Source organism: Bombina bombina, chromosome 2, assembly GCF_027579735.1.
Source record: "Bombina bombina isolate aBomBom1 chromosome 2, aBomBom1.pri, whole genome shotgun sequence".
Taxonomy (NCBI): domain Eukaryota; kingdom Metazoa; phylum Chordata; class Amphibia; order Anura; family Bombinatoridae; genus Bombina; species Bombina bombina.
In genome coordinates, this window is record NC_069500.1 from 1,069,779,480 (window position 1) to 1,069,799,907 (window position 20,428).

The 20,428-nt window shown below is 43.3% G+C and overlaps 1 protein-coding gene across 1 annotated transcript in view; it reads right to left on the reverse strand.

Moving 5' to 3' along the window:
- The window catches only part of RNF150 (ring finger protein 150), a 793,014-nt gene that overhangs the window by 654,007 nt on the left and 118,579 nt on the right, over nt 1-20,428 (reverse strand). The window lies entirely within an intron of this gene.

Here is a 20,428-nt window from a genome sequence, read left to right on the forward strand (position 1 = left end):
GTGCAGGTGCATGCATGAATGGGTGGGTGTATGGGTAAGTCTGTATGTGTGCAGGTGCATGAGTTGGTGGGTGTATGGGTAAGCGTGCAGGTGCATGCGTGAGTGAGTGGGTGAATAGCCAAGTGTGCGAGTCAGTGGGTGTATGGGTAAGTGTGCATGTGTGCAGGTGCATGCGTGAGTGGATGTATAGGTAAGTTTGCCTGTTTGAACATATAAAAAAACACACCCCAGCAAGTAACCATTTGGTTTATGTAATACTGTGATTAAACCCTTTGATGACTACAGAGACCTTAAATCAACCATTTTGCTGAAAGTAAAGCAAAGACCTAGAATCAGCCCCTTGAACGCCAGTGACACACAGAAATAATTAAAAATTTAGATTTGTAAGGAATTTGCAAAATCTAAGTCTCATTTATTGACCTCTTTCATAAGACTGCATATTTGTACAATGTGGCAACGTGAGCAAATCTTCCTGCAGTTTGTTTTTTAAGGGAAAGTAAACCCCAAAATGTTCTTTTATAATTCAGATAGAACATACAATTTTAAACAACTTTCTAATTTAATTCTATTATCAAATTTTCTTCATTCTCTTGTTATCCATTGCTGAAGAGACAGCATTGCACTACTGACAGGAAGCTGAAAATATCTATTTAGCCAATCACAAGAGACAAATGTGTGCAGGCACCAATTAGCAGCAGCTCCCACTAGTGTATGATATGTGCGTATTCATTTTTTAACAAGGGATACTAAGAGAACGAAGCACATTTGAAAATAGAAGTGAATTTAAAAAAAAGTGTCTTAAAATGACATGCTCTATCTAAATCATGCACGTTTAATTTTTAATTTCCTATCCCTTTAAGTACACATGTGTTTTGGCATCTGAGTCATTACAATGTATCAATTAGAAAAAAACTTCAATTATGCTTACCTGATAATTTTCTTTTCTTCAGATGGAAAGAGTCCACAGCTGTATTCATTAGTTTTGGGAATTCAGAACCTGGCCACCAGGAGTAGGCAAAGACACCCCAGCCAAAGGTTTAAATACTCCTCCCACTTCCCCCATCCCCCAGTCATTCTGCCGAGGAACAAGGAACAGTAGAAGAAATATAAGGGCGAAAACGTGCCAGAAGAACAAAAATAACAGACGCCCCACAGAAAAAAATACGGACGGGGAGCTGTGGACTCTTTCCATCTGAAGAAAAGAAAATTATCAGGTAAACATAATTTAAATTTTTCTTCATAAATGGAAAAAGTCCACATCGGCATTCATTACTTTTGGGAAAACAATACCCAAGCTATAGAGGACACTGAATGCAAAAATGGGAGGGTACAAGAGGCGGCCCATTCCTAGGGCACACGGCCTGAAAACCCCTACCCAACAAAATCCTGCTTCGTCCGAAGCCGAGAACAACTGAAAAATAAGGAAAAAGCCCAAGGACACTGACCCGCAGATAATCCACAGCCTTGCTAGAGACCGCAGGAACTAGACTCGACTGAGTCAACAGCCTGCAAGAGACACCGTCCCCAGCAGTCGGTCTCCAAACACACCCCTTACTAAAGAAAGGGAACAAACTACTGTATTCTTCCACAAAGAAGAAAAGGCACGGAGAATACATAATTGAACTTGTAAAGCACGGCTAATCCCCCTTAAGGGACTCAAGGCGCTGCTCATTTTATCAACCTCGAAAGGAGGAAAAGCTGAGTAGACCTCGCCGAGTAGCCACAGTGCATTAGTATGCTGAGCTAGATTCCAGCTAGCATAAGGAACTCCAGAAAAAAAAGCCTAAAAAGGGCACAACGAGTCCTAAATAAAAACACAGAACAAAACCCTGAGTAACCGGGTCAGGCTAACAGAGACCCAACCAGTCTCATAGAAACAAGGGGAGGACATATCTAGACCCCAGAAATACAGAAACCACAGGATAAGGCCGGGAGTCTGAAACAGAGAGAGGATCTTCCGCTAACACAGTGCAACGGCACTCTAGAAAGCAACTGAAGACGAAGGTCCCCAAGTCGCAAAAAGGTATCTCAGAATACCGAAATATTCCGAACGAAACCTCGTGCAGCAAGCTCAGATAGGTCTGATGAACAACACCTGAAGCAAAAACACTGCACGCTGTAGTCATCTAAAAATGACTCTAAAACTTAAATACTTGCAGGGCAAGTAGAAAGCAGAAGATTGGATCCTTTAGATTGCTAAGTATCCACTAACCAGCGGATAACGTCGCAGGCTATCTAAGAGCCACCAGTCCTTCCCACAAATCTTAAATGTGGAGAAAGGAGAAACCTCAAAAAAGGCTTACTGTACCTCAAAAGCTCCGAGGACGAATAGCTCCAACACCAGACCAGCCCAAGCAACAGACATGTCTGATAGACTCACACAGCCCAACAGAGCTCGGGTGTCAACCCAATCCGCTCCTCCAAAATAAGACAATTCCAAGAAGTACCTCCTAGGACCAGGAACAGAGAAAAGTGCAATAGATCCGTAGGAAGACCTGTCACAACTCTCCTAGACAGTCTCTAAGTAGAGAGATCAATTTCCAACAGGTGAAACAGAGCCCACAGAGCAGCAAATGCTGCCCCTTACACAAATAAGCCACCTGATCCAACCTCCTACACACAGGGCAGGACAAAGACCCTCCAGAGAGAGGAAACTCCAACGCATAAGGAAGAAAAACTATCCTCTCCAAAGGGAAGGGCACAGATAAGAACAGCATACATTTCCACAAGACATGAAGCCATAGTATGATCAAAACACGGACTGAATGAAATATCATCCAGACACCACTGTTGACCCAACAGAGAAATAAACTCTCCATAGAGGAGCACACTCCGTCCGAAAGACAAGTCAGACCTTAAAATGTATTACCAGTACCCGAAGGTGGATGTGAACTCTGGCCTACCTGCTTGCAAGTCCAATGAGCTAGCCCCTATGTCGCAACATAGGGTCCCTGAAAAAAACTGGAGACTTATGATCCGGTGGACTGGTTCGGTACGACCCAGACATTCAAGAAGGATCCAAGACAAGAACTCCAGACCCAGCACCCAGAATTGTTCTAGAACAAACAACATCCTCAGGGAACACAAGATACCCCGTCTGAAGCAGAACGGGTACAGGACTCACTCCTAATTCCCAGCCCAAAGGGAAGAGAACACCCTTAGCCGGGGGTCAACACCCCCTCCCCCCCAGCAAGGTATTAGGCTGCGACAAAGTCACGCAATTTCTCTAGAGCCCAAAGGCCCCAAGGGCAGCACTAAGGGAAATGAAAACGAGAACAGAGTCACCTGTACGAGAGTAGAAATAAAGGCTAGTCTCCATAATCCTTTCAGATTAAAGGGACACTGAACTTTTTTTCTTTTGTGATTCAGAAAGAGCATGCAATTTTAAGCAACTTTCTAATTTACTCCTATTATCCATCTTTCTTCCTTGTCTTGCTATCTTTATTTGAAAAAGAAGGCATCTAAGCTTCTTTTTTGGTTCAGACTCTGGACAGCACTTTTTTACTGGTGGATGAATTTATCCACCAATCAGCAAGAACAACCCAGGTTGTTCACCAAAAATGGGCCAGCATCTAAACTTACATACTTACATTTCAAATAAAGATACCAAGAGAATGAAGAAAATTTGATAATAGGAATAAATTAGAAAGTTGCTTAAAATATCATGCTCTATCTGAAAATTTGGGTTGAGTGTCACTTTAACGTTCCATAGGACCACACCCAAGGGAGAAGAATGCAAAGCATCCCGGACCCAGGCAGAAAAACATCCCCTAAGCAAAAAGCTTGGAAAAAGAGACAACACCTCCTATCACCCCTGATATGGAGAGAACTAACTCCCAAAGGAAGACCGAGTCTCACGGCCTTCACTTCCTAATTAAGCGGCCAAAGCCGCCAGAAAAACCGGACGAAGTCCAGAAAGTCTCGACCCAAAGGAAGAGAACCTCTAAAAGGAACAAGACCTAAAAGGACACTTCCAAAGAGACCATGAAAGGCAAAACCGTAAGAACGGCGGTATGAAGGACCTAAATCCTCCAAGCCTCAAACCCACAACGGGAAGGAACACTCTAGTTCCCGAAAAATTCAAAAACGACTGAGCATGTCGCCGTGGATCTCAACAGAGTCCCGACCCACTAGATTGACAGGCGAATAAGGACTGAACCAATCCCCCATGCCCTTAAGCAACCACGGACCCTCAAGTCCTCTCAAGATGCTAGTTGAAGCTTGTAAAATAAAACAAGATAACCACACAAATCATATTGTGATCATTAGGCGCCCTCACTGGACCAACTGGATATAAAAAGGCGCCACGTGTCTGAACTAGGCCTCAAAGACACAAGGATTTGTACCCAGTCAGGACCAGCCTGAAACCAAAGGCCCCAGCACTGTCAAGGCCACAAAGAGTCTCCCCCGATGATGGAGGGATAAAGAACAGTCAGACAGACTTTTGTAAACCATGCGACCACAAAATCGCAAGTATGAATTCCAGAGAGGAAAGTTCCCGAAGGGAAACATCACACCACAACATGAGCTTTAGACCAAATAAAAATCATCCTCACCGAATGAAAATAAAAGATCACCCAGGAAGAACGGACAGACCCGCAGGACCAGCCCAACAGGGGTCCGAGACTTCCAAGCTCAGAACTGGAAAAGGATACACAAATAACAAAGACTATAAGAAGATTACTTCATCCCCTTATGTCTATGTATGCAAGCCAGTCGAAGAGTAAGACTGAAAATTCCCAGACCCATTAAGAGTGGGATCCTCCAGCAATGCCAAAAACATGCCTTAGTAGCACACAAAGGCGCACCAGTCTATAACGAAAGGCGCAACATACCTCCACCGGGACAAAAGGAAACACCGGCCCCGAAGGTTGACCCCCTGAGATCTCAGGGGCAGTCGCTCCCCCGGAAGGCTGAACTGGACCAGGCGATCCTACACCTGAGGAGCCCCGGTTAACAAAACACGGACAATATCGTAAGCACACTCCCGAGAGGTGCAAATGCGCCAGCGCCAAAGATATTGCCATGCGGAACCATGTCGTAACCTCCGGTGGGAACAGGCCACACTCCCTAGAAAGGATAAGTAGCGTTCGGGTTACCTGCATGCGTAATAAGAGTTGAAGGTAGGGAACTTGTCTTGTGAGAAATAGAATCTCCAGAGACGGATGGCTCAGTGGGCACCAGATTCCACGTTCAAGAGGAACAGAGCACTCTAAAACGGCATTCGGAACATAACTGATGGGCATGTATCACCCGGGCCATTCATATTCTTCGCAAGAAGTAGAGTCTAAATCAGAGACATCCGTCTCCAAGAATCCTCCATAACTGGGACACTGCCGCCTCCAGAGAAACAGACACCAGCGGACCAGGATTTCTCCGCCGCCACACTGTCAGGAAAACGGAAATGGAGTCTTAATGTAAACCGTGCAGTCCATGCAAAAGCGTGCCTGACGGAAAAGGCTGTGTCACTAGACATAGGCTGTTATCTTCCAAAATAGCCATGAGCCGAAGCAACACTACACAGTAGCAGACAGAATCACATAACAAACATGAATATAACCCCCCTGTTCAATAATCCCCCTCAGGAGATATTAACCCTTGATTCCTAGATACAAAAAGGAGCCTCACTGAGACCCTATGTTAAAGTTATCCCCGAAAGGTTGTATCCCCTCTCGGATAAACAGTTGAAATTACAATACATCCATGATGAAAGTAAAATGAAACGATCTTACCGGAATCGACGCCATGGAACAGGCACACGGCCTTTCAAGTGTGACAAATAGTAGCGTCACTTCTGCCATGGACTTGAGAGAGAAAAAGCAGGCAGCGAAACTCGTCAACGATGATTGCTTGTGGGCTGTTAATATGAGTCAGGATGGTTTTGCAGAAAGACTCTCCTTGCATCTCCGGACTCTAACTTTCACCCATGCTCTCACTGAGAGGCTGACAGGACCACTTAAAACTCCAGTCCCATGCCGAAGAGTAATACCCTCCATAAGAGACTTTCGAAAACTTCTGACACTTCTCTGCCAACCTCCTGGGACAAAAGGCAAAGAATGACTGGGGGATGGGGGAAGTGGGAGGAGTATTTAAGCCTTTGGCTGCAGTGTCTTTGCCTCTTCCTAGTGGCCAGGTTCTGAATTCCCAAAAGTAATGAATGCAGCTGTGGACTGTTTCCATTTATGAAGAAAACACTGTTTTGGCTACAGCATATTTTTTGGCATCAGATTACACTGACAAGGTGTATTTTATTTATTTTTTGTTGGATTTTCTATCACTAGAATTGTTTTGATACAGAAAAAAAAAATAATGTAACATTTGAAAGTGTGAAAAAGAAACATTTTAGGGCTCTTAAAGGGATATGAAACACAAAATGTTTCTTTTGTGATCCAGACAAGGCATACCATTTTAAAAAAAGTTTCTAATTTACTTCTATTATTAAATTTTGGGTTCCATATCCCTTTAAAAAGGACCAAAAAAATACAGTAAATCCGGCTCCCATGGGCGCCAAGCTGGATTTGCCGCACAGCTATGAAAACGTCACCTCTTAGCCAAAAAATCTTTTAGCCATACGCTGCTGTAGGAGCTAAGAATGGCGACCGATTGAAACAAATAAAGGAGCTATCTACATGAAGTATCTTATACTTCATGAATGAAAGTTCCCTATATTTGTTTCAATAGTCAATCCTAGCGTTTGTAAAACGCTAGGATTTACTTTCACTTTAAAATGACATGCTCTACAAAATTGGAGCATGGCATTTTTCAACTATCGACCGAGCACTAAACCCCCGTAAAAAGGTAAAACACACAGCAGAAGTAATACCCGTGACACACAGAGCACTGCTGGTTCTGAGCAGAAAATGCTGCAGCTAGTTCACATCTGAGTCATGCATCCACTGCTGCTTATTGGATCCATTCAAGGCCAGCAGTGCTCTGAGGAACGTCTACTGTCTGTTTAACACCTTTGCAAGGATTAAACACACAGTAGTGCAGGGTCAATAGTCTTAAAATTACATGCTCTAATGAATTAGAGAAAGTAACTTTTAAACTATTATGGTCCTTTCAACTTATGTATCCAGACTTTCTGCACCGCGGAGTCATTGCCACTACACATATGATCTTGTGGATTAGAAAATACAGTACCTGTTTGCAGGTTTTCACACAGTAGTTTTCTAATCATACGTGATTAAAGAACTAATACATAGTCAAGGATCCTAGATGGGAAAAACGTATTTGTCATATACTATGATTTGCTTATCACATTAAATACTGCAATTAAGCAAACATATAAAAAAAGGGCAGTAAAACAAGATTCATATTTTACAAGCTCCTTAATTAAATGTGTGTATATAAAGTAGTCTTTATTCACTATTAATACAGACTAATGATTGGCATTATCACAAATTGTGTCCAAAACAACACTCTTGTTCACAGCATGTGCTGGTTTATAAAATTCCATTACAACTTGGGCTTGCAAACTCCCAAAACAAATATAAAAGGGAAATGAAACCCAAAAAACTTAGACATAGCATACAATTTTTAAAAAGTTTCCAATTTACCTCTATTATAACATTTGCTTAATTCCCATGGTATTCTTTGTTGAAGAGATACCTACGTAGGTGTTTGGAAAACTACATGGCAGAAGATAGCACTGCCTTCTAGTGCTCTTGGAAAATTTGTCAGTAAAAACAGAATTTATGCTTACCTGATAAATTTCTTTCTCTTACGGTGTATCCGGTCCAAGCCTTCATCCTTACTTGTGGGATATTCTCAATCCCTACAGGAAGTGGCAAAGAGAGCACACAGCAGAATTGTCCATATAGCTCCCCTCAGGCTCCGCCCCCTTAGTCATTCGACCGACGGTTAGGAGAAAAAGGAGAACCATAGGGTGCAGTGGTGACTGTAGTTTACAAAAATAAATTTAAACCTGACTAAATTGCCAGGGTGGCCCGTGGACCGGATACACCGTAAGAGAAAGAAATTTATCAGGTAAGCATAAATTCTGTTTTCTCTTACATTGGTGTATCCGGTCCACGGCTTCATCCTTACTTGTGGGAACCAATACCAAAGCTTTAGGACACGGATGAAGGGAGGGAACAAGTCAGGTAACCTAAACGGAAGGCACCACTGCTTGCAAAACTTTTCTCCCAAAAATAGCCTCCGAAGAAGCAGAAGTATCGAATTTGTAAAATTTGGCAAATGTATGCAGTGAAGACCAAGTCGCTGCCTTACAGATCTGTTCAACAGAAGCCTCATTCTTGAAAGCCCATGTGGAAGCCACAGCTCTAGTGGAATGAGCTGTAATACGTTCGGGAGGCTGCCTACCAGTAGTCTCATAAGCCAACCGGGTGATGCTTTTCAGCCAGAAAGACAGAGAGGTAGCAGTTGCTTTTTGACCTCTCCTCTTGCCAGAATAGACGACAAACAAGGACGATGTTTGTCTGAAGTCTTTAGTTGCATTTAGATAAAACTTTAAAGCACGAACTACATCAAGATTGTGTAACAGACGTTCCTTGTTAGAAACTGGATTAGGACATAGAGAAGGAACCACTATTTCCTGGTTAATATTCTTATTGGAAACCACTTTTGGAAGAAAACCAGGTTTGGTACGTAAAACAACCTTATCTGTATGGAACACCAGATAGGGTGAATTGCACTGCAAAGCAGACAATTCAGAAACTCTTCTAGCAGAAGAAATAGCTACCAAAAACAAAACTTTCCAAGATAGCAACTTAATATCTATGGAATGTAGAGGTTCAAACGGAACCCCTTGAAGAACTGAAAGAACTAAATTTAGACTCCATGGAGGAGCCACAGGTCTGTAGACAGGCTTGATGATCCTGACCAAGGCCTGTACAAACGCCTGAACATCTGGTACGGCTGCCAGACGTTTGTGTAACAGAACAGACAGAGCAGATATCTGTCCTTTTAAGGAACTAGCTGACAGACCTTTCTCCAATCCTTCTTGGAGAAAAGATAGTAACCTTGGAATCCTAATCTTACTCCATGAGTAACCCTTGGATTCGCACCAACAAAGATATTTCCGCCATATCTTATGGTAAATTTTCCTGGTAACAGGCTTTCTAGCCTGGATCAGAGTATCTATAACTGATTCAGAGAACCCACGCTTAGCTAGAATTAAGCGTTCAATCTCCAAGCAGTCAGTTGCAGAGAAACTAGGTTTGGATGCTTGAATGGACCTTGGATTAGAAGGTCCTGCCTCAAAGGTAGCTTCCATGGTGGAGCCGATGACATAACCACCAGGTCTGCATACCAAGTCCTGCGTGGCCACGCAGGAGCTATCAGAACTACCGAAGCCTTCTCCTGTTTGATTCTGGCTACTAGCCGAGGGAGAAGAGGAAACTGTGGAAAGACATAAGCTAGATTGAACGACCAAGGCGCCACTAAGGCATCTACCAATGTCGCCTTGGGATCCCTGGACCTGGACCCGTAACGTAGAACCTTGGAGTTCTGGCGTGACGCCATCAGCCCCATAGTTGGGTTAACTGGGCAAAAACCTCCGGGTGGAGTTCCCACTCCCCCGGATGGAAAGTCTGACGACTCAGATAATCCGCCTCCCAGTTGTCCACTCCTGGGATGTGAATTGCAGATAGATGGCAGGAGTGATCCTCTGCCCATTTGATGATCTTGGATACCTCCCTCATCGCCAGGGAACTCTTTGTTCCTCCCTGATGATTGATGTACGCTACAGTCGTGATGTTGTCCGACTGAAATCTGCCTCCGCTAGCTGAGGCCAGGCCTGGAGCACATTGAATATCGCTCTCAATTCCAAAATATTTATCAGGAGAAGAGATTCTTCCCGAGACCATAGACCCTGAGCTTTCAGGGAGTCCCAGACCGCGCCCCAGCCTAAGAGGCTGGCGTCGGTCGTGACAATGATCCACTCTGGTCTGCGGAAACTCATTCCCTGAGACAGGTGATCCTGAGACAACCACCAGAGGAGTGAGTCTCTGATTCTCTGGTCCATTTGTATTTTGGGAGACAAATCCGCATAATCCCAATTCCACTGTTTGAGCATGCACAGTTGCATTATTATTGTTCCCAGGAAGGGAACCCTTGTGAATGGGGACAGAGAACTCTTTTCTACGTTCACCTTCTACCTGTGAGACCTTAGAAAGGCCAGAACAATGTCCGTATGAGCCTTTGCTTTGTGAAAGGACGACGCTTGTATTAAGATGTCATCTAGGTAAGGTGCTACTGCAATGCCCCTTGGTCTTAGCACCGCTAGAAGGGACCCTAGCAAATTTGTGAAAATTCTGGGAGCAGTCGCCAATCCGAAGGGAAGAGCCACGAACTGGTAATGCTTGTCCAGAAAGGCGAACCTCAGGAACTGATGGTGATCTTTGTGGATAGGAATATGCAGGTACACATCCTTTAAGTCCACGGTAGTCATATATTGACCCTCCTGGATCAATGGTAAGATTGTCTGAATGGTTTCCATTTTGAATGATGGAACTCTGAGGAATTTGTTTAGGATTTTTAAGTCCAGAATTGGCCTGAAAGTTCCTTCCTTTTTGGGAACTACAAACAGGTTTGAGTAAAAACCCAGTCCTTGTTCCGCTGTTGGAACTGGGTGTATTACTCCCATTTTTAGAAGGTCTTCTATGCAATGTAAGAATGCCTGTCTCTTTGTCTGGTCTAAAGACAAGCGAGAAATGTGGAACCTTCCCCTTGGAGGAAGGTCCTTGAATTCCAGAAGGTACCCCTGAGTGACAATTTCTATAACGCCCAGGGATCCGGAACATCTCTTGCCCAGGCCTGAGCAAAGAGAGAAAGTCTGCCCCCTACTAAATCCGGTCCCGGATCGGGGGCTACCCTTTCATGCTGTCTTGGTAGCAGCAGCAGGCTTCTTGGCCTGTTTACCCTTGTTCCAGCCTTGCAGGGGTTTCCATGCTGGTTTGGACTGGGAAGCGTTACCCTCTTGCTTAGTGGCTGTAGAGGTAGAAGCAGGTCCGTTCCTGAAATTGTGGAAGGAACGAAAATTAGACTTGTTTTTAGCTTTGAAAGGTCTATCTTGTGGAAGGGCATGGCCATTTCCCCCAGTGATATCTGAAATAATCTCTTTCAACTCCGGCCCGAATAGGGTCTTACCCTTGAAAGGAATATTAAGCAATTTTGTTTTGGACGACACATCCGCCGACCAAGATTTTAGCCAAAGCGCTCTGCGCGCCAGGATTGCAAAACCAGAATTTTTCGCCGCTAATTTAGCTAACTGAAAAGCTGCATCTGTGATGAAAGAATTAGCCAACTTCAAGGCGTGAATTCTGTCCATGACCTCATCATAAGAAGTCTCCTTCTGGAGTGAGTTTTCTAGTTCCTCAAACCAAAAAGCCGCTGCAGTGGTTACAGGAATAATGCAAGAAATTGGTTGAAGAAGCAAACCTTGTTGAACAAATATTTTCTTAAGTAAACCTTCTAATTTTTTATCCATAGGATCTTTGAAAGCGCAACTATCTTCTATTGGTATAGTCGTGCGCTTAGCTAGAGTTGAAACTGCCCCCTCTACCTTAGGGACCGTCTGCCACGCGTCCCTTCTGGGGTCAACAATGGGGAACATTTTCTTAAATATAGGGGGGGGAACAAAGGGTACACCTGGTCTCTCCCACTCCCTAGTCACGATATCCGCCACCCTTTTAGGTATCGGAAACGCGTCAGTGTGTACCGGGACCTCTAAGAATTTTTCCATTTTACACAATTTTTCTGGGACCACCAAGGGGTCACAATCATCAAGTGTAGCCAGGACCTCCTTAAGCAGGGCGCGGAGGTGTTCTAGCTTAAATTTAAATGCTATGGTATCTGGCTCTGCCTGCTGAGAAACTTTTCCTGTGTCAGAAATTTCTCCCTCAGACAGGCCCTCCCTCACCGCCAAGTCAGATTGTTGCGAGGGCACTACAGATAAATTATCCACTGCATCTGATTGCTCATTTTCTGTATTTAAAACTGAGCTATCGCGCTTCCTTGGAAATGCTGGCAGTTTGGATAAAAATGCTGCGAGAGAATTATCCATTACTGCTGCTAACTGTTGCAAAGTAATAGGGATCAATGCGCTAGAGGTACTGGGCATCGCTTGCGCGGGCATAGCTGGTGTCGACACAGAAGGAGAGGATAGAGTACTATCCTCACTACCTTCAGTTAAAGAAACATCTTGGGCTACATTTTTAAGTGTCACTGTATGGTCCTTAAACTGCTTGGATGCTATAGCACACTTCAAACATAAATTCAATGGGGGTACCGCCATGGCTTTTAAACATATAGAACAAGGGCTATCTGAAGGCTCAGACATGTTTGACAGACTTAGACAGCACTATAATGCAAGAAAAAATACTTTTTGAAAAAACGTTACTGTGTCTTTAAATAATAAAAGTGCACACTTTATTACCAAAACATCAAATAACCATCAAATAAACATCCGATCTTAATGAAATTTTCACATTATCCTAATGCTTTGAAAAGATTGCACACAAATTTTTAGATCAATTAACCCCTTAATGCCCAAACCGTAGCTAAAAACGGCAGTTAACCGGTTATAAACACTACAGCACGATGCCACAGCCTCTACTGTGGCTTTTACCTTCCTTAGGGATTATTTGAAGAAGAAATAAGCCTCTCTGAAGTCGCCTCTGAGGTCTCTGGACTCCACACGTGAAGCTGCATGAACTGTCTAGCAAAAACAACTGCGCAACTGAGGCGCGAAAATGAGGCCCCCTCCCTCTTCATTCCAGAGTGATGGGGCCTTTGAGGTAGATTAGGTGTCTAATCAAGTGCCAGGCAAAATAAAAAACCCCAATAAGCGTTTCATAAGTCTCAAAAACACCATGTCCATTCTTAAATCATGCTAATAAGCAATCGATTAAGCCCAAAATAGTGTCAACCAGAATTAAGCCCTTAATTTAAGCCATCATTTTATAGAGAGTATGAGAAAAATGGCTTACCTACCCCTGTGGGGATTTCTGACAGTCTTCTAGCATTACTGGGTCTTGTTAGAAAAATGACTGATCATAATGAAGCAGTTAAGCCTGCAAACTGTTCCCCCCAACTGAAGTTCTCTGGTATTCAACAGTCCTGCGTGGGAACAGCAATGGATTTTAGTTACTGGTGCTAAAATCATATTCCTCTCAGCAGAAATCTTCATCTCTTTCTGCTTCAGAGTAAAGAGTACAAGCCGGCACTATTTTTAAATAACAAACTTCTGATAGAAGAAATAAAAACTACAAATCTAACACCACAAACTCTTTACCCTCCCGTGGAGATGCTACTTGTTAGAGCGGCAAAGAGAATGACTGGGGGGGCGGAGCCTGAGGGGAGCTATATGGACAGCTCTGCTGTGTGCTCTCTTTGCCACTTCCTGTAGGGATTGAGAATATCCCACAAGTAAGGATGAAGCCGTGGACTGGATACACCAATGTAAGAGAAATGAATTTTCACATAACACGTGTTTGTGTGTGTTTGTATGTGGTGTATGCATGTCTGTGTATATATGGGAGTGTATGCGTGTCTGTTTGTGTATGTGTGTCTGTGTGTGTGTGTATGAATATATGTGTGTATGAGCAGTGTTTTGTATGTGGTGTATGTGTTTGTATATGTTTGTTTATGTATGTGTTTATGTATGTATGTATGTCTGTGTATGTATGTATGTCTGTGTGTGTATATATGTGTCTATGTGTGTATATGTATGAGTGTGTCTGACTGTGTGTGTGTGTGTGTCTGTATGTATGAGTGTGTATGACTGTGTGGGTGTGTGTATGAGTGTGCAGTGTTGTGTATGTTTGTATGTGGTGTATGTGTTTGTATATGTTTGTGTGTGTATGTGTTTTTGTATGTATGAGTGTGTATGACTGTGTGTGTGTAGATCTGTGTGTGTAGATCTGTCTGTGTGTATGTGTATGAGTGTGTATGACTGTGTTTGCCCATATGTATCATCTGTAAAATACTTTAAGACCAATCATTCAAGGAACACAGATTTTGCCAGCAACAAGTAACATGTTACTCGGTCTTGGAGATGTGGCAACTGATTCCAAAAGGGGATCAAGATCACTAAATTTAGAGTGTAATTAAAAATAGCCTGTAACATCCTCTTTGGATAATCTGTCTTTCAGCAAGGCCTTTGAGATGATCTTTCAAAGATGACGTAACCATTTAAAGGTCAAACTTTTCAAACAGCCCAGAAATCAGCCCTTAGATGATACTCTTGCTTTATCATTTGTATAGACTAAAACATAATACCACATAGTGCAAAGTCAAAGAATGTTGTCATAATTTCACTTTTACTCAAGTATGATAAAGAAAGACAGGCAGAGACATGTAACTGAATCACATTAGCCTAGATTTACTAAGGATTCTCAGACGTTATCCAATATGATCCCTTCAATATTTATGTTATTCTAATGAGATGATTCACTAATTAATAAAAGTCATATTATTACAAAAGTCTGATAGATACACCAGCAACGTCTTATGTTTCATCTACCTACAGTAAGTTGCTCTGTTTAAGAGCATACTTACTTAAAGGGACACTGATTCAGATAGAGCATGCAATTTTAAACAACTTTCTAATTTACTCCTATTATCAAAATTTTCTTCATTCTCTTGGTTTCTTTATTTGAAAAGCAAAAATGCAAGTTTAGATGCCGGCCCATTTCTGGTGAACAACCTGGGTTGTTCATGGTGATTGGTGGATACATTCACAAACCAATAAACACGTGCTGTCCAGCGTCCTGAACCCAAAATTGGCTGGCTCCTTAGCTTAGATGCCTTATTTTTCAAATAAAGATAGCAAGAGAACGAGAAGAGAAGAACAATTAATAATAGGAGTAAAATAGAAAGTTGCTTAAAATTGCATGCTCTATCTGAATCACGAATAAAAAAAAAATTATGTCCAGTGTCCCTTTAAAAGGAAATACAAGTGCAAAATATTTATTCTTGCACTATTACTTGCATATGATTGTGTCTTTAACTCTACACAGTGGTTAAACAGATTGTAAAACTCAAGAGGAATTTGTGTGTAGCCACCAATCACCAACTAGCTCCCTGTAGAGCATTGCTGCTTATAAGCTGTCAGGTTCCTCTAGCCGCCGTTGCGGCAAATACATGGCCCAGCCTACCTGCTCTCCTAGCCGGAGGGCGCAGGTGTAGGAGTTCCTATAAAAGTCTACTCAGTACCTCACTCTGTACTGAGTTATTGTCTTGGAAGGTCATTTTCCTTGTTCCTGCTCCTCTCCTGATAATTGTTTATGCCTGTCCTTCTGCTGAGACCAAAGACCACTGCTGTGATACTTGAGTATGCTTATCCCACTGCTAAATCCAAAGACCTCTGCTGAGATACTAGGGTATGCTTATCCTGCTGCTGAGACCAAAGACCTCTGCCGTGATACTTGTGTATGCTTATCCTGCCACTGAGACCAAAGACCTCTGCTGTGATACGTGGGTATGCATATACTACTGTGGGGACCAAAGACCTCTGCTGTGATACTTGGGTATGCTTATACTACTGTGGGGACCAAATACCTCTGCTGTGATACTTGGGTATGCTTATACTACTGCTGAGACGAAAGACCTCTGCCGTGATACTGGTGTATGCTTATACTACTGCTGTGACCAAAGACCTCTGCTGTGATACTTGGGTATGCTTATACTACTGTGGGGACCAAATACCTCTGCTGTGACACTTGGGTATGCTTATACTACTGCTGAGACCAAAGACCTCTGCCGTGATACTGGTGTATGCTTATACTACTGCTGTGACCAAAGACCTCTGCTGTGATACTTGGGTATGCTTATACTACTGCTGAGACCAAATGCATCTGCTGTGCTTGCTGAAAGACTTGTGCTTACTTATACATGCCCTCTTGTTCCTGGACATTGTGCACCAACAGTACCCGCTGGGTTCTGTGTTTGTTAAGAGACATGTGCTTAATTATATATGATCTCTTGTCCCTGGACATTTCACAACTTACCTCGCCAACAGTACCCGCTGGGTTCTGTGCTTGCTGAGAGACTTGTGCTTACTTATATATACACCCTCTTTTTTATCGACATTCCTCACCAACTGTACCCGCTGGGTTCTGTGCTTGCTGAGAGACTTGTGCTTAGTTATATATACACCCTCTTGTTTATCGACATTCCTCACCAACTGTGCCCGCTGGGTTCTGTGCTTGCTGAGAGACTTGTGCTTACTTATATATACACCCTCTTGTTTATTGACATTCCTCACCAACTGTACCCGCTCTGTTCTTTGCTTGCTGAGAGACTTGTGCTTGAAATTTTTGTTGTAAAAACTTATCTGGTTCAATATTGACCATTTCATTTCTTTAGTAAAGTTTATTCAAGGAAGACTTTCTTTGTTTTGGTTTTCCGTTCCTGCATACTGAGTTCCAGACAACTCCCTCATCCTGACATAAGACTATCTAGGTATGCTTTTAAACTAAAGATACCAAAAGAATAAGGAGGATTTGATAACAGAAAGAAATTGCATGCTGTATCTGAACAATGAAAATGTCATTTTTGACTTTCATGTCCTTTTAACTTTCATCTATTTTGCTCACAGGGTGTTTTCAGTGGGTATAAGTTATTATTCAATTCAATTTATTATTTTATTGTTTTTAATCTAGAAGCTGCAATATAAAAACATAATTTATGCTTACCTGATAAATGTATTTCTCTTGTAGTGTATCCAGTCCACGGATCATCCATTACTTGTGGGATATTCTCCTTCCCAACAAGAAGTTGCAAGAGGATCACCAACAGCAGAGCTGCTCTATAGCTCCTGCCCTAACTGTCATATACAGTCATTCGACCAAAAACAAACAGAGAAAGGAGAAACCATAGGGTGCAGTGGTGACTGTAGTTTAATTCAAATTTAGACCTGCCTTAACAGGACAGGGCGGGCCGTGGACTGGATACACTACAAGAGAAATAAATTTATCAGGTAAGCATAAATTATGTTTTCTCTTGTTAAGTGTATCCAGTCCACGGATCATCCATTACTTGTGGGATACCAATACCAAAGCTAAAGTACACGGATGATGGGAGGGACAAGGCAGGATTAAGCGGAAGGAACCACTGCCTGAAGAACCTTTCTCCCAAACACAGCCTCCGAAGAAGCAAAAGCATCAAATTTGTAAAATTTTGAAAAAGTGTGAAGCGAAGACCAAGTCGCAGCCTTGCAAATCTGTTCAACAGACGCCTCATTTTTGAAGGCCCAGGTGGAAGCCACAGCTCTAGTAGAATGAGCTGTAATCCTTTCAGGGGGCTGCTGTCCAGCAGTCTCATAGGCTAGGCGTATTACGCTCCGAAGCCAAAAGGAAAGAGAGGTTGCCGAAGCTTTTTGACCTCTCCTCTGTCCAGAGTAAACGACAAACAGGGAAGATGTTTGACGAAAATCTTTAGTAGCTTGTAAGTAAAACTTCAAGGCACGGAATACGTCCAGATTATGTAAAAGACGTTCCTGCTTTGAAGAAGGATTAGGGCACAACGATGGAACAACAATCTCTTGATTGATATTCTTGTTAGAAACCACCTTAGGTAAAAACCCAGGTTTGGTACGCAGAACTACCTTATCTGCATGAAAAATCAGATAAGGAGAATCACATTGTAAGGCAGATAGCTCAGAGACTCTCCGAGCCGAGGAAATAGCCATCAAAAACAGAACTTTCCAAGATAAAAGTTTAATATCAATGGAATGAAGGGGTTCAAACGGAACTCCTTGAAGAACTTTAAGAACCAAGTTTAAGCTCCACGGGGGAGCAACAGGTTTAAACACAGGCTTAATTCTAACCAAAGCCTGGCAAAATGCCTGGACGTCTGGAACCTCTGCCAGACGCTTGTGCAAAAGAATAGACAGAGCAGAAATCTGTCCCTTTAAGGAACTAGCTGATAATCCTTTGTCCAAGCCCTCTTGGAGAAAAGACAATATTCTAGGAATCCTAACCTTACTCCATGAGTAATTCTTGGATTCACACCAATAAAGATATTTACTCTATATCTTGTGGTAGATTTTCCTGGTAACAGGCTTTCGTGCCTGTATTAAAGTATCAATGACTGACTCGGAGAAGCCACGCTTTGATAGAATCAAGCGTTCAATCTCCATGCAGTCAGTCTCAGAGAAATTAGATTTGGATGATTGAAAGGACCTTGTATCAGAAGGTCCTGTCTTAGAGGCAGAGTCCATGGTGGAAAGGATGACATGTCCACTAGGTCTGCATACCAAGTCCTGCGTGGCCACGCAGGTGCTATCAGAATCACCGATGCTCTCTCCTGTTTGATTTTGGCAATCAGTCGAGGGAGCAGAGGAAACGGTGGAAACACATAAGCCAGGTTGAAGAACCAAGGCGCTGCTAGAGCATCTATCAGCGTCGCTTCTGGGTCCCTGGACCTGGATCCGTAACAAGGAAGCTTGGCGTTCTGGCGAGACGCCATGAGATCCAACTCTGGTTTGCCCCAACGATGAATCAACTGAGCAAACGCCTCCGGATGGAGTTCCCACTCCCCTGGATGGAAAGTCTGACGACTTAGAAAATCCGCCTCCCAGTTCTCCGTGCCTGGGATATGGATTGCTGACAGGTGGCAAGAGTGGTACTCTGCCCAGCGAATTATTTTTGAGACTTCTAACATCGCTAGGGAACTCCTGGTTCCCCCTTGATGGTTGATGTAAGCCACAGTCGTGATGTTGTCCGACTGAAATCTGATGAACCTCAGTGTTGCTAACTGAGGCCAAGCCAGAAGAACATTGAATATCGCTCTTAACTCCGGAATATTTATTGGAAGGAGTTTCTCCTCCTGAGTCCACGATCCCTGTGCCTTCAGGGAATTCCAGACTGCACCCCAACCTAGAAGGCTGGCATCTGTTGTTACAATTGTCCAATCTGGCCTGCGAAAGGTCATACCCTTGGACAGGTGTACCCGAGACAACCACCAGAGAAGAGAATCTCTGGTCTCTTGATCCAGATTTAGCAGAGGGGACAAATCTGTGTAATCCCCATTCCACTGACTCAGCATGCATAATTGCAGCGGTCTGAGATGAAGGCGCGCAAATGGCACTATGTCCATTGCCGCTACCATTAAGCCGATTACCTCCATACACTGAGCTACCGAAGGGCGCGGAATGGAGTGAAGAACACGGCAAGCATTTAGAAGTTATGATAACCTGGACTCCGTCAGGTAAATTTTCATTTCTACAGAATCTATAAGAGTCCCTAAGAAGGAGACTCTTGTGATTGGGGATAGAAAACTCTTTTCCTCGTTCACTTTCCACCCGTGCGACCTCAGAAATGCCAGAACTATCTCTGTATGAGACTTGCCAACTTGAAAGCTTGACGCCTGTATCAGGATGTTGTCTAGATACGGAGCCACCGCTATGGCTCGTGGTCTTAGAACCGCCAGAAGTGAGCCCAGAACCTTTGTAAAAATTCTCGGGGCAGTGGCCAACCCGAAGGGAAGAGCTACAAATTGGTAATGCCTGTCTAGAAAGGCAAACCTTAGAAACCGATGATGATCCTTGTGAATCGGTATGTGAAGGTAGGCATCCTTTAAGTCCACTGTGGTCATGTACTGACCTTCTTGGATCATGGGTAGGATGGTCCGAATAGTTTCCATTTTGAAAGATGGAACTCTGAGGAATTTGTTTAAGATCTTTAGATCCAAAATTGGTCTGAAGGTTCCCTCTTTTTTGGGAACCACAAACAGATTCGACTAAAAACCCTGTCCTTGTTCCGTCCACGGAACTGGATGGATCACTCCCATAACTAGGAGGTCTTGCACACAGCGTAGGAATGCCTCTTTCTTTATCTGATTTGCAGATAGCCTTGAAAGATGAAATCTCCCTTGTGGAGGGGAAGCTTTGAAGTCCAGAAGATATCCCTGAGATATGATCTCCAACGCCCAGGGATCCTGAACATCTCTTGCCCACACCTGGGCGAAGAGAGAAAGTCTGCCCCCTACTAGATCCGTCAACGGATAGGGGGCCGTTCCTTCATGCTGTCTTAGAGGCAGCAGCAGGCTTTCTTGCCTGCTTGCCTTTGTTCCAGGACTGGTTAGGTTTCCAGGCCTGCTTAGATTGAGCAAAAGTTCCCTCTTGTTTTGAAGCGGAGGAAGTTGATGCTGCACCTGCCTTGAAATTTCGAAAGGCACGAAAATTAGACTGTTTGGCCTTTGTTTTGGCCCTGTCCTGAGGAAGGGTGTGACCCTTACCTCCAGTAATGTCAGCAATAATTTCCTTCAAACCAGGCCTGAATAAGGTCTGCCCCTTGAAAGGAATGTTGAGTAATTTAGACTTCGAAGTCACGTCAGCTGACCAGGATTTAAGTCATAGCGCCCTACGCGCCTGGACGGCGAATCCGGAATTCTTAGCCGTTAGTTTAGTCAAATGAACAATGGCATCAGAAACAAATGAGTTAGCTAGCTTAAGTGTTCT